Consider the following 13,580-nt stretch of genomic DNA (forward strand, 5'->3'; position numbering starts at 1 on the left):
AATTTAAAGGAAAGGCTATTTTGGCTCATGGTCACAAGCCATGGCTGGCCAACTGTAAAGCAGAAATGGCACCACAGGGGGCGTTGCAGAGGAAAAGCTGCTCATCTCATGGCAGCCAGGAAACACAGAAAATGGAGGAGCAAGATCACAGGCCCAGTGACCGGCCTCTTCCCACGGGACTCCACCTCTTAACAGCACAGTTAGCAGAAGCATCTCTAACAGCCAATCACCTTTCAAAAGCCCCACATGCGAGTGCATGTGAATCTGGGTCAGGGGAGTCCACTCTTGATCCAAACCATAACAAAGAGCTAACCACACATTTTGATGAGTTCTCATTCCTGCTCAGTGCCAACTCCTGATTTGGGCCACTAATCACATCCTTGATTAAATCTCATACTTCTCACCCTCTGTTGTGTATCTACCTGTTTTTGAAAAGCTATCTTTGGGAGCATCTAAGCTTACATTTAATTCTTCTGTGTCTGTGTGTAACAATACCTACCAAATACTTAGCAGTTCAGGGTACTGTTTACATTTATTCTCCATAGAATAAAAAGAACTGGGTGGTTCTTATGCCTGCCTTAGCTACCTGACAAAAAATATTTCAATAGCCAAGAGAATAGCTAAATTCTGTCAGTTCTTTAAAACCAGATATTTTCACCTACTGATAAAAATAGTAGTCTACCTGGACATGGGTAAGTAAATATTTTAATTTTTTTGTTAAAAGGAAGTTAATTATTCCCATTTGTTAGAGAGAGAGATCTGACAAGATTCCTTTAAATGTCTCCTTCATGGTCCAGGAAACAAATAACAAAAGACTGTTCCCACCCAACCACATTGAAACTAAAATAATACTACAGATTCTATTTCTGTTGAGCCATAGAAAGGTTATTTTGTTCTTTAAATGCATTCCCTGAGGAATAACTATGGGAAAAACTGGAACAAACCTTCTCCCACCATTGTATTTGAAAATGCACAGCAAAAGAGTAAATAAACAACAATATTTTCTTTTAATATCCTTTTCAGTTGTTGACTCTAAACTCTGTGGTTTGAGTTGATGACTATATTTGCATAGGTTCTTATCAGGAGTTGTCCGTGTTTAAACTAGGGATGATCAAATGTTTAAATCCTGAGTCTCTTATCACAGCCTGGTACTCAGCCCTGAGACACTGAAAGGATCAGAATGAAAGAACACCTCCCACCACGTCATTTCTTACCTGTTTGGGAGACCAACAGTAGTATCTCATATTAATATGATCTATTAAACTCATCTATGGATTCCAAGTTTATACATACAGTGCAGGGAAAAGGTGTGTTCACTTCTGGGGGATAAAAATCTAGAAACACACAGTTTTCAATTGATGGCAAAAATCCCAAAGATTTTCTTTTTTTTGTCATTGTGTAGATACAGCATATAACACAGAGACAATGATAACACTGATATTTTCTAGAATGGGCCATTAAATACCCAAATGTTCACTATGTGTTTTCAGATCACATCATAGATGGACAAGGCAAATTTGTCAAAATATTGAATATTCATAGGACATAGACAAGGAGCTAATGTTGTAGTGCTGGTATAACGTACAGCTAACAGCCAATATACACACAGTTAAATATTATTCTTGAATGTGATGAAGATTAAAAGTAATTGCAAACTATATTAAAATTATAATGATCAGTCCAAAATGTATCAGAATAATCTTATGTGTCATCTCATATAACAGATGCTATATGGAATTCAAATAAAACAACAAACAGAAAACATTTTTATAATACAAGATACTTGTGATACATTTATAGGAACCAACTAAATATGGGGGACACATTTTGAAAATGATCCCTAAATAATGTGAACTTTTCCATTACTAGCAATAGACTCAAGCCTCCCAATTCTAAAAAATAAAAAGTGATATCTTGTTAATTTGATATAATTCTACTTGTTGATCCTTGATGTTATTTCTTGTGCAACTGAGGTTCTGTTCACAAAGTCCTTGCTTACAATTTTGACATTAAGAATTTCACCTACTTTATCTTTCAGTGGGGATTAAGCGTGCATGTTTTAATATTTAGATCTCTGAACAATTTTAATTTTAGTTTAGTACATGGTGAGAGATATGGGTCTGGCTTCATTCATCTGCATAGCCAATTTTCCCAGAACCATTTATGCACACTGATTGTATTCATGTTGTACCACAAACATGTTCTAATAAAATAGTGATTTTCTCTTAACAATATCAACGCCTCAGGTGATTATGATAGGAAGCACAGTCAAATAGAGCTTTTCCTGATGAAATTGAAGTTTATGAAGGCATGTATAACTGTTTTTTCTTTGTTTTGAGCAGGGAAACTTGGATGCTAGTGCCCAATGATGCCCATCAACGCAGATATCACAGTGGTTAAGATAAATATTTATATATTTTCAGTCATCTCAAGTCGAACTACGATGGTGTGCAGCGGCTTCTGTGAATGACTTTAAATTTCTTCTCACTGAATAGTAAGAACCCTGAAGCGCTGCAGTCAGAGATACTCGTCTGTGTTCTGGTGGTGTCTGGGTTATTGTCTCCTTATCTCCTACTACACTCACACTGTTTGTGCTGGGATATTTACATCTTACTCTTTGTTTTACTTCTAAAATATTCTGTGTGCTTTATCCAAGGACAGCTTTTAAGACTTTCCCTATCGATTACTTTTAATGAAAATCTTGCTCTTTGCAAAACACTGGCTGCCTCACTTTCTAAATATAATGGCTAGCTTTAGCTCACTTCAGTGATAGCAGCTAATTTTTCTGTGATTTTTTCTCTTTGTACCTCTATTCTTTCTCACAGTTCTCTGTTCTCCACTATTCTGCACTGTGGCACCTGGGAGAGGATGTTTATGTTAAATGATTAATATACAGTTTTTACAACAAAAAAATTATGTCCTGGGTGAAATGGATTGAGGGAAAGAATTTGGCCACAGTGAGCAAAAAAATGACACTTCACACAGCACAGATAAATCCTTCTGTAAAATACACTGAGATAAAATCACACACACACACACACACACACACACACACACACACACACATATATATTCATTTTTTTGGTACTGGGGATCAAACTCAGGTTTCTGTAAAATACACTGAGATAAAATCACACACACACACACACACACACACACACACACACACATATATTCATTTTTTTGGTACTGGGGATCAAACTCAGTACCTTGCACTTGTGAGGCAAGTGGTGGCACCACTGAGCTATAACCCCTGCCCGAGACAATATATTTTTACTAAAATTTCAAGACAAGCAGGGCATGGTGGAGCTCGCCTGTTTCAGCACTCGGGAGGCTGAGGCAAGAGGATCGCTGTGAGTTCAAGACCAGCCTGGGCTACATAGTGAGTTCCAGGTCAGTCTCAACTACATAGTGAGACCCTGTCTCAATCCTCCCCCTCAAAAAATTTCAAGACAAAAAAATAAAGCAAAACATGACTCTTCCTTAGGGTGTTTGCCTTTCTCTAACTTTCTTGGGGTGTTTGCCTCTGGAAGCAAGCATGGAAGGCACAGGTAGAAATTTTATTGTTTTTTGTTATGGTGGTCATTTTAATACTGGGTAGCTTAACTAAATTTCAAAAACAGAGCACTACATGGTGAGCAGAGAAAAAGTTTGGGTGTGAAATAAGGGATGCTAGCTGTCTCACTGTGGTACTCACAGAAGGTTGAGTGGCTGGAAAAGTTTTGGCACCTGATTCACATTTCGAAGGGCTTATTACACCAAGGGTCACAGAGCAGACACCACTGCCTTTCTGTCAGACTCTCACCCTCCCTCCTAGCGTTTCTTTTGCTGCAGACAACTCCTCACAAGGAAGGAAAATGGTGAACACTCACTTTCCCAGGCTTGAGGTAGCCCAGATCCAGGCAGTAAGTGGGACTCAGGAGGGAAGTTACTGGGCCTTCTGAGAAGAATTCTCCCTCACGAGACTTGCAAAGAACAAGGTCCACCCTTTTGCCTTGAATGTGGCCATAGAAGGACATGATACCCAGAGCTCCTTGGGTCAGGAGAATCACAGAGACATTGACCAATTATCTATGAACAAATCCAACTCTAGTACAACCCAGGTAGTGTTTACCTTGGCATCAATTACTTTTTGAAAAATACAGACCTGGTGATTTGAAGTCACTTTCAGTTGAGTATTTTGTTTCTGGTAATCACATGTATCCTACCTGAATAGCATTGCACCAGGCATCTGTAATACGGTTCCTTTTGATGCTTACAATCATCCTGCTAAGACTTTACCGCCCCCTTGTTAAAACGGAAAAAGCTGAGGCTTAAAAAGGGGCTTTGTCTGCTGTGCCAAAGTCTTAAGTACAGAAGGCATGATTTGAATGTATGTTCCCATGCTTGGGGTGCCTGTGTATCTCCATATCATTCATTTTCTGTTGTTATCTCAGCACATTGCCTTTCTGTGCAGCAAATAGGCTAATGCACAATTTAAATGCTGAAGGGAGCGTGTAAACAACTATGATCTTTTCTTAAACATACAAAAAGAAACATGGGGACATGACAAGCGAAGATTAATGATAAAGACAATTTTTGTTACACTATATATATATATAGTCCATAGCTATAACTAAATATGGGGTCATGAATGGAAACGAGGCTTTCCACATATGTTTTGGAAACTACATGACTGCAAGAGTTTTCACTTTTATTAGAGTTCTCTCTCCTGGTCTTCAACCCATTCAGTTATACACAAATCCAACAACTTCCCTGAAATGATTTTGAAATCAGCCTGTAGCAAACACTTATATATATAGTCCATAGCTATAACTAAATATGGGGTCATGAATGGAAACGAGGCTTTCCACATATGTTTTGGAAACTACATGACTGCAAGAGTTTTCACTTTTATTAGAGTTCTCTCTCCTGGTCTTCAACCCATTCAGTTATACACAAATCCAACAACTTCCCTGAAATGATTTTGAAATCAGCCTGTAGCAAACACTGAGCGTTTGCAAGCCCTCCCTATGAAATAGGAGAGAACTAAAACAGCGGGGCAGCACATTTAACATTCCTCTTTTAAATACTGTTTGATTTTTCTTTTCTTTTTTTTTGTACCGGGATCGAACTCGGGTCCCTTGCACTTGCCAGGCAGGTGGTGGAACCACTGAGCTAAATCCCCAGCCCATACTGCTTGATTTTTAAAGGGTTTTACTTCAACAAATTCTATGAGGTCCTGGACAAGTGGAACAGTGAACCCTTTCCTAGATGTGATTGTGAAAGATACAAGATTTGCCTGTGTCTTTCTTTTCTCTTCGGTCTCCCAGAGGAGAGGACTACTGTTATTAGCTTTAATCGTGGCCCTCTTTAATCTGTACCAGCTATATTCTTAGATCGTATGCTTATGATTCACTCTTGGGAACTTTTTTCTTTATCCCTTTTATTCTTCAACCTTGTTTCTGATGTTTTGGTAAACTAATCTGAACTAATGTATTAATAGTCATTCAAAGTTAACTTATTAGAACATGCAAATATGTGAAGTAATATATTTGCAAGGATTTAACCCAGAAAAATAGCTTCCTTCTGGAAATTTCAGCCATCGTCAGAGGATCCCATTAAAGGAACCACAATAATGCCATGTGGGCATATGCCCCTACGCTAGCCAGCCACAGAGGTGGGCAGTGTCTCTGAAACCTTTAGAAAAAAAAACAGAAAGTAAACAGAAAAATAAATTAGTATTGTGCCTTAATTAATAGGAAATTGACTTTCGGAAAACATTGTCTTACGAAGGAATTTATAATAATATAAGAAACTGCTAGTCCAATTACTGTTTTTTCCTTTATCCTAAATTTATATTAATATTAAAACCAACCAGAATGAGAAAAGCAAATAAATACACCCTATATTCATTATTTCTACCCCAAACCACCAATATCTGTCACTGGAATCACTGAGATTATTAATTAGCTTCTCAGCCTCCACTATCATCAGAAACATCTCTCTTCTCAGGTTCCAGATTAGCATACTGAGTCATCCTTCTGAAAACTAAATGAAGTCAAGGCACACTTCTGCTCAAAGTCTCCCAATTGATTCCTTGCTCAATTACAATAAAGCCCAAATTGTGACAATGACTTCAAAGCCTTTTTTTCTCACCTGCTTCTCTCTTTGTCCATGTCTACTGATCTGTCATGCCCCTGCAGCCTCACCAGCTTCATTATGTCTCTGAAAAGCTACCACATGCACTCCTGCTTTGAGCTTTTGCTCATCTGCTCTGCTCAAATGCTGTCTTGGTCACTTTCCTGCCACTGGGGTACAATACCCAAAACATAAAACGTAAAAGAGCAAGAATTTTCTTTTGCTCATGGTTTCAATGTATTCCATGTGGTCTCCTGGCTTCCTGACAGAAATGTCATGGTAAAATGGCATGGGAGAAGACAGAGCAGAATAACATGGCAGAATAGTTTGGTAGAGGAAAGTTCCTTGCACCATGACAGCCAAGAAGTAGAGAAAAGAGGAACCAGGGAAGAGAATTACCCTTTCAAGCTACATTTGAAAGGTGCCCCAACTAAGACCCATCAATAAACATGAGGTTTGGGGAACAATTTAGAACTCATTTGTAACAAGTGCCATCTTCTCAGTTAGGCTTTGAATCACTCTATACAAAATTACAAACACTCCATTGAGGAAACACTTCTGAAAACTTTCCATAGCAAATATATATTTTATTTATTTGCTTTTTTGCTTATCATTTTACATCTTTCTTTTGCATTCCCCCTTGTCTTTTAGTAGATGCAAGTTCTACAAGGGCAGGAATTTTTGTCTGTTATTTACTTATTTGTTATTGCTGCTTCCATAATGTCTTGTACATAGTAGGCATTCAGTATATACATGTAAAATGAGTAACTTTCCTGCCTCCCTCTTTAACCAGGGCTATTAGTTGAATAACTACAGTGTTGTCTTGTTCTAAATTAAAAGGAGGGAAGCAATTTATTGAAATGAGATTAAAATGCCAAAGGAAAAAATAAAGCAGACATGGAAACAGACATGGATCGTGAATCAAAGAAATCTGGGCAGCACACCCTGGCAGTCTGGCACTCTGCATTGCCTCCACCACCACAAATAATCTCTAAGGGTCCTGTATCTTTCCAGATTTTTCCCTACTTCTGCATATCAGTTGGACCTTTCCAGATTATGTGCCAACAGTACAGCTGTCGAGGGCGAGGGTAGACAATACGTGACTCCTATCAGTTGCCATATGAAAGCCTGGATTCTGCATCCCACCAAAACATATACAGTGAGAGGTTTTCTGATATACGGGCTCATCTGGATTGAGGGCAGCGGCAAACCAAATACTCCAAAAAATAGAAAAGCCAATTTGAACTTCAAAAAGTGTCTTGGTTTTGCTCCACTTTAACTGTTTTCTTTATTGCTTTCTAATTTTCCCCGTGATATGAATAAGTATATTAGCTTATGTAATGACTTTGGCTAGAAGTAATTAATACTAAACCATATTAAGGTATTAAAAATGTTAGCCAGAATTCTCTTTTGCCCTCGAGGCAGACTATTAGCTGTGATCTATCAGTACTTATACATGAAATGAGATGTGAATAAATTGAGAGATCTGTCTGATTTCTTCAGAGCAAAGCTTTTTCTTTCCCAAAGGATCTTATGATGCATTCACACAATAAAATGAAGAGCATCAATGCAAAGCAAATGCTCATCTGACTGGATCATGAATTATTCTATTCCCCATAGAGAAATAGTGATGCATAGTATTAAGTTAGGGGTAGGTTTATCAGTTTATCACACAAGTATTTTTATTTGGTATGAGATTGTTTCAAAGATGAAAGCAAGTTTTCCCTTCATGTCGGCTCGATTGCAATGTGACTTTTTTCTCCTCTCATGAGATTTGTTTTGTGTCTGAGCTGACCCTGTCATATACGTGACATTAAACGTAGTCCCCGAACCTCTGCAGTTGCTGGTTTTGACCCCTTGGGATCCAGCTACCATGTCAAGAAGTCTAGACTATCCAGTTGGGGAAACAACATGCAAAGAAGATGCTGAGAGATGAGAGTCCACATAAAAAACACAAGAAGCTCCAGAGAACAGCAGCACCAACAAACACACATTGTGAACGAGGCCACCTTAGATGTTCCTGCCCCAAAGGAGCCACCATCAGAAATCAGTAGTGTGATGGACTCAATGAATAGCATGAGGAACAGGGAAATCAATCCATCTGAGCCAGGCCAATATGTAACATTGTAGCAAGAGTAGACTATATTGTCTTAAGCCACAGATAACTGAAATATTTGGGATGCATTTTTTTAATAAAACACCTTAATTTGGTAATAATGTTAATTTATTCTTGAGAGACAATTAGAAATTATTTGCCCTCTTTTAGATTAAAGGAGAAGTGCAATAGGTAAAATGTATCTTGCTCCAGTTGATTCACCCTGACCAACACATCAGAAGCTACCTCCATGCCTGCTTAACCTAGCTCTAACTTCAGGGCAGAAATACCACACACCTCTGCTGTGTCCACAGTGACTTACGTGTCTGGTTGGTTCTTCTCCAGTGCCTGAGAATGTCTTCTGACTTCTCTGATAAATCAGTGCTCAAATGGGACAGAGAAAGAAGCACACTCTCTGATAATGAGAATCTTGTAACTGACCTTGAGAGAGAGACACTGATTCCTCTACACTTCCAAGTCCCCTTCCCTTCCCACCCTTCAACCTTACGGTGCACTCTTTTAGCTATACTGTATTCTGGGGTGAGAATTTCATCTAATCATGTAGCATGTGTGGCTATAGTTGCATGATAGGAAAGAGATTTGGGCACAGATGCTTCTACCATGTAGGGAGCATTTTATTTTTTATATTATGCTTTATGGAAAATTTCACCATATGCCTAAGTTTCAGAAATATTTGATACAGTCATTTCAGTGTAGTTTGGATGGCAAAAATTAGATGCAGATTTAGTTAATATCAAAAAATATAATACTTATTACTGTTTATTTTTTAAATTTTCAGGTTGTTTAAATATTTAATCTCTTTTGTTTTCCTATATTTCTTCTCCCTTCTCTTCCCCTCTCCTTCCTTTCCTGTATTGTGATCAGAACATTTAACATGAAACATAACTCTGCTATATTTCTTAAAGCAAGATTTTTATTCATCATTTTCAAGATGTTCCTGTTGTATCTATACTGTCAAAGATCTTTGTCAATGCTCCAATAGTGTGCTAAAGAGGCAAATTTAATACCACCACACATTTCGGCAGAGCAGACTCTAAGGAACTGAAGTTTGGTCTTTGAATCATTCTACATGATTTTTTTGCTCATGTACCGAAACAATCTTACTATGAATTAACAAACAAATGGTTGTTGTATATCTACTATATGTTAGTTCTGTGATGGGTAATTTGAAAATTATATTAGAAATATTAATATAATTCTTCCCCTAGAAGAGCTAACCTTCTATTCTAAGGAAAAAAGACCCTAACAAGAAATGACCATAGGACAAGAAAGTATCTGGGTTCAGACTCCACCTCACTGCACTATACAAGTTCTACTCAGTTTCTTCCTCTATGAAATGAAGGGATCCTGGCAATTGTGCCATACATCACCTATGTAAAGTACTCAGGGAATTCCTGGTATATAAAAAAACATTCATTGGTGTACCTTCCAATTAGATGACCTTAGCCATTGAGAAGTGTGTGTCTCCCTGGTCATGTCAGTTAGACTCAGAGCTCTGCATCTCCTTGTCCACATCTGGGAAAAGCCTAGTTTTTATTAATATACTTCAGAGCTAAAATTCAATTTTATTTATCAATTTTAGGAAAAAAAAAACCCAAACTCATTCATGAAAATATTTTGTGTAATCTGTGATCTGTATTATTAAACTAGTTGAAAATATAAAACTATGTAAATATAGATGCTTCTTTTCAAATTATTATTTCTTCCTTTAAAGTAAAATAATCACTCAAAAAATTTAAAAATAAATGAATTGCAAGTTTTTTGTCTTTATGTTGTGATTAAGTTTAGATATTGTGTTAAGTTCTGTGTATATCAAGGTCAACCAATTGCACTGATAGCTTAATTAGAATGTAGTGTCTTGTTTATTTGACTGATGAGTTTTTTATCACTTAGTAAAAAAACATAATGCTTAAACTTTATTTTTGAGGACACAAAATGATACATTGCGTATTACATGTTTAGCCATCTAAATGATAACTTTTCTTTTACGTTAATACTTTATCAAATGAACTGGGTGATACTGTCAGTTTGCAATTAAATAAACATCATACAAACTGACCTATTGAGAGAAATGGGGATAAAGATGGTTGTGTATGTGTGTGTGTGTGTGTGTGTGTTTGTGAGAAAATGATCCAAGTATGTTATATGCCAAATCTGCCAAAATAAGATTCATTATTTTGGTTTTTTAATTAAAGATTGCAAACATACATGACAACAAGAAATGAAGATACTAAATAAAAATTTCAAATATACATATATATGACAGCAAAAAAGGATATGATATAAAAAAAATTATGCAACACAGACTGATAATTAAAATACATTATTAGTTTGATATGATCTTCAAATATTATATGTTCTTTCTCATTTTCTTTTCATATAATATTTTTGAAATAATGTAATTACAAAAAAAGTTACATATTATAGTTGAGAAACTGTCCTCAAATTTTATGATTTATAAACTCCTTGGTTTTATTAATTTGATAAATATCATATGCTTGTTGATTGTACTACTTCCCACAGGAAAAAAAATTTCTAAGAAAACTTCCCACAGAAAAAAAATGTATTTGAAATCCAAAATCAACTAAAAGAATTCACATTTTTAAGATCAGATTTTTCTGTTTCTATTTTATTATATCCCATACTTATTTTTATTATATTTTTATAAGCATAATGATAGAATTTAACACCAAAACATATATAATATTCTTCCCAAACAAATGACTATGAATTAAATAAAGCATGTAATTCAGAGAAATCATAAGGTTGCCAGAGAAACTATCAATATGCTAAATGTGCAAAATCCTACCACATTCATGAACATATTTCTCATTTAATAGTGCACACATATGTGTAAAAACATACCTCCCCACATATATATGATGCGTATTTTCTACAGTACAATATATTCTTTGGTATAATAAAACAGTGCAGTGATTTGTGGAATGTTTGTGATTTGTGTGACTTGAGAAAAAACAAATATCATCTTTGAGGGAGTTGGAGAGTTTGTAATATGTACCAGATACTAAATGATATTAAGGATTTATTATCAATTTATTTAAGTATAGTTAAGATAAATTTTACTTAAAAATTGATATTCATTTTCAGTAGAAAATAGGTACAAAGATATATTGATAACATAACAAAATTTGTCTTAACAAATTTCCAACCAAACAAGCTGTAGTGACAGAAAAGGAAGTTTGTAGAAAACAGAGATGAAAGAGGAAAATGACAGATGGACCTTAATACTTTTCATACTACTCATATATACAGATTTCATAAATTCTCAAATAAATAAGCAGAGAAAATGAGAACCAAAATAATTCAACAATTTGGTAGACCAACATATAAAGACAAAGATTAATGTGTTGATAAATTTTAAAAATATGAAATGTAAAGCCTGAGATTTAGCTTGGTAGTGCCTAGCAAGAACAATGTGCTGAGTTTAATCCCCAGCACCAGGGAAAGTAAAAGAAAAAAGCGAAAAATAAGAAAAGAGAAAAGAAGCATATGTACTTTCTAACATACTCAATATATTAAAAATAAATTATTTGTTATCTCTTCCTCTTGAATTGTTCCCTTCACAAGGATGTAGTGACCTTGTTTGTCTCTTGCAATCAGTTTAGATTTGAAACTTACTTTGTCTGTGAATAAGATTGCTACCCATGCTTTTTTCTGGGCTCCTGTTACATGAAGAAGTTTTCTGTCCTTTCGCTTTCAGTCTATGGGCTTCTTTTTGAACTAGATGTGTCTTGTATACAATATATTATTGGATTTTGCTTCTTAATCCATTCTGCCTATTTCTCTTGATTGGTGAATTGAGGCTATTGATATTGATGGTTAGAACTGATATGTACTAACTTATTATTGTCATATCCCCCCCTCCCCGCCTTCTCCTTTGAGATTCCTAGCTTGCCTACTTGATTTGCTCTGTTGGGCCTCATTGCATTGTAACCTTCATTGTCTTTTTCTAGGATATTGTTTAGAATTCATTGTAGTGTTGGTTTGGTATTCATGAAGTTTCTCAGGTGTTCTTTATCATGGAAATATCTTACTTCCCCACCCATTTTGAAAGAAAGGATACATCAGTCTAGGTTGGAGGTTGTTTTCTTTTAGTACTTGAAATGTCTCAGTCCGGGCTGTCCTTATCCTAAGGGTTTGTATTGAAAAGTCTGATGTGATTCTGATGGGCTTTCCTTTGCATGTAATTTGTTTCTTATCTCTTACTGCTTGTAGTATTCTGTTCTTCTGTTGGATTTCTGGGATCTTGGTTATTATATGTCTAGGTGTAGATTTTTTTTTTATCATGGCTAGTTGGAGTCCTATATGCCTCACTTATCTGTATGTCAAATTCTTCCCTCTGTTTGAGAAGTTTTCTATAATTAATTCTGTGAACAGTTTTTTAAAATCATTTGCATTTTTTCCTGCTACTTCTTGAATTCCTATCAGTCTTATGCTATTCTTCTTAGTATCATGTAAGAGTTGTTGGATCAATTTCTCATGATCCCTTACTGTTTTTAAGAGACCTCTCTTTTCACGGTCACTAACTGCAACTTTATCTTCTATATCTGAGATTCTATTTTCGGACTCTTTTATTCTTTTGTGAACACTCTCAGTGGAGTTTTTAATCTCCTGGATATCTGTTCGAATCTGTCCTATGGATTCCATTTCTTTCTTGTATTGGGCATTTATTGTTTCCAATTCTTTCTTATTCTGGCATTCATGGCTTCTATCGTGGTCCTGAGCTCATCCATTTTCCTCTCAGTTTCTGTTCTAGAGTCTTGAATTATCACTTTCATTTTGCTTGTCATCTCTATGATTATCTGGGAAATTACTTCTGTTTTAAAGTTCTCTAGAGCCTGATTGATCAGTTTTGGTTTTGTTGTTTCTTGTGCTTTGAGTTCAGGGTGTCCTGATGATTCACTGTCAGACTTTTCATCCTCATGTGCCTCACTGTTTGTCATTGGTGAACTAGAAGTTTGTCCCTGTATTTTGCTTAAGCATTTTCTCATTTTTACTATTGTTGTTGGGTTGTCCTTAGTTTAACCTTTAGGTTATTACTTAAATCTTCCTGATATAGTTGGGCTTAAACCCATAGTTCTCTAATGACTCACAGACATTCTCATTTTCATAATACCAAAGAAAACAGATCATTGAATCAATCACAATCTTTTATCCTAATTGATGCAATCAGCACCACAATATGATGAAGCACAATTTGCAAATTGACCACTTGTAGTCATCAGTCTATCACCTTCAAACCATGTGAGTTAAATTAAAATCAAGAAGCAATCCAAAATATGCTTACAGTGAATAAACATTTCAATAAGGATATTTACCATTT

The sequence above is a fragment of the Fukomys damarensis genome, unplaced genomic scaffold (genome assembly GCF_012274545.1).
Source record: "Fukomys damarensis isolate Sample0158 unplaced genomic scaffold, DMR_v1.0_HiC HiC_scaffold_15, whole genome shotgun sequence".
Taxonomy (NCBI): domain Eukaryota; kingdom Metazoa; phylum Chordata; class Mammalia; order Rodentia; family Bathyergidae; genus Fukomys; species Fukomys damarensis.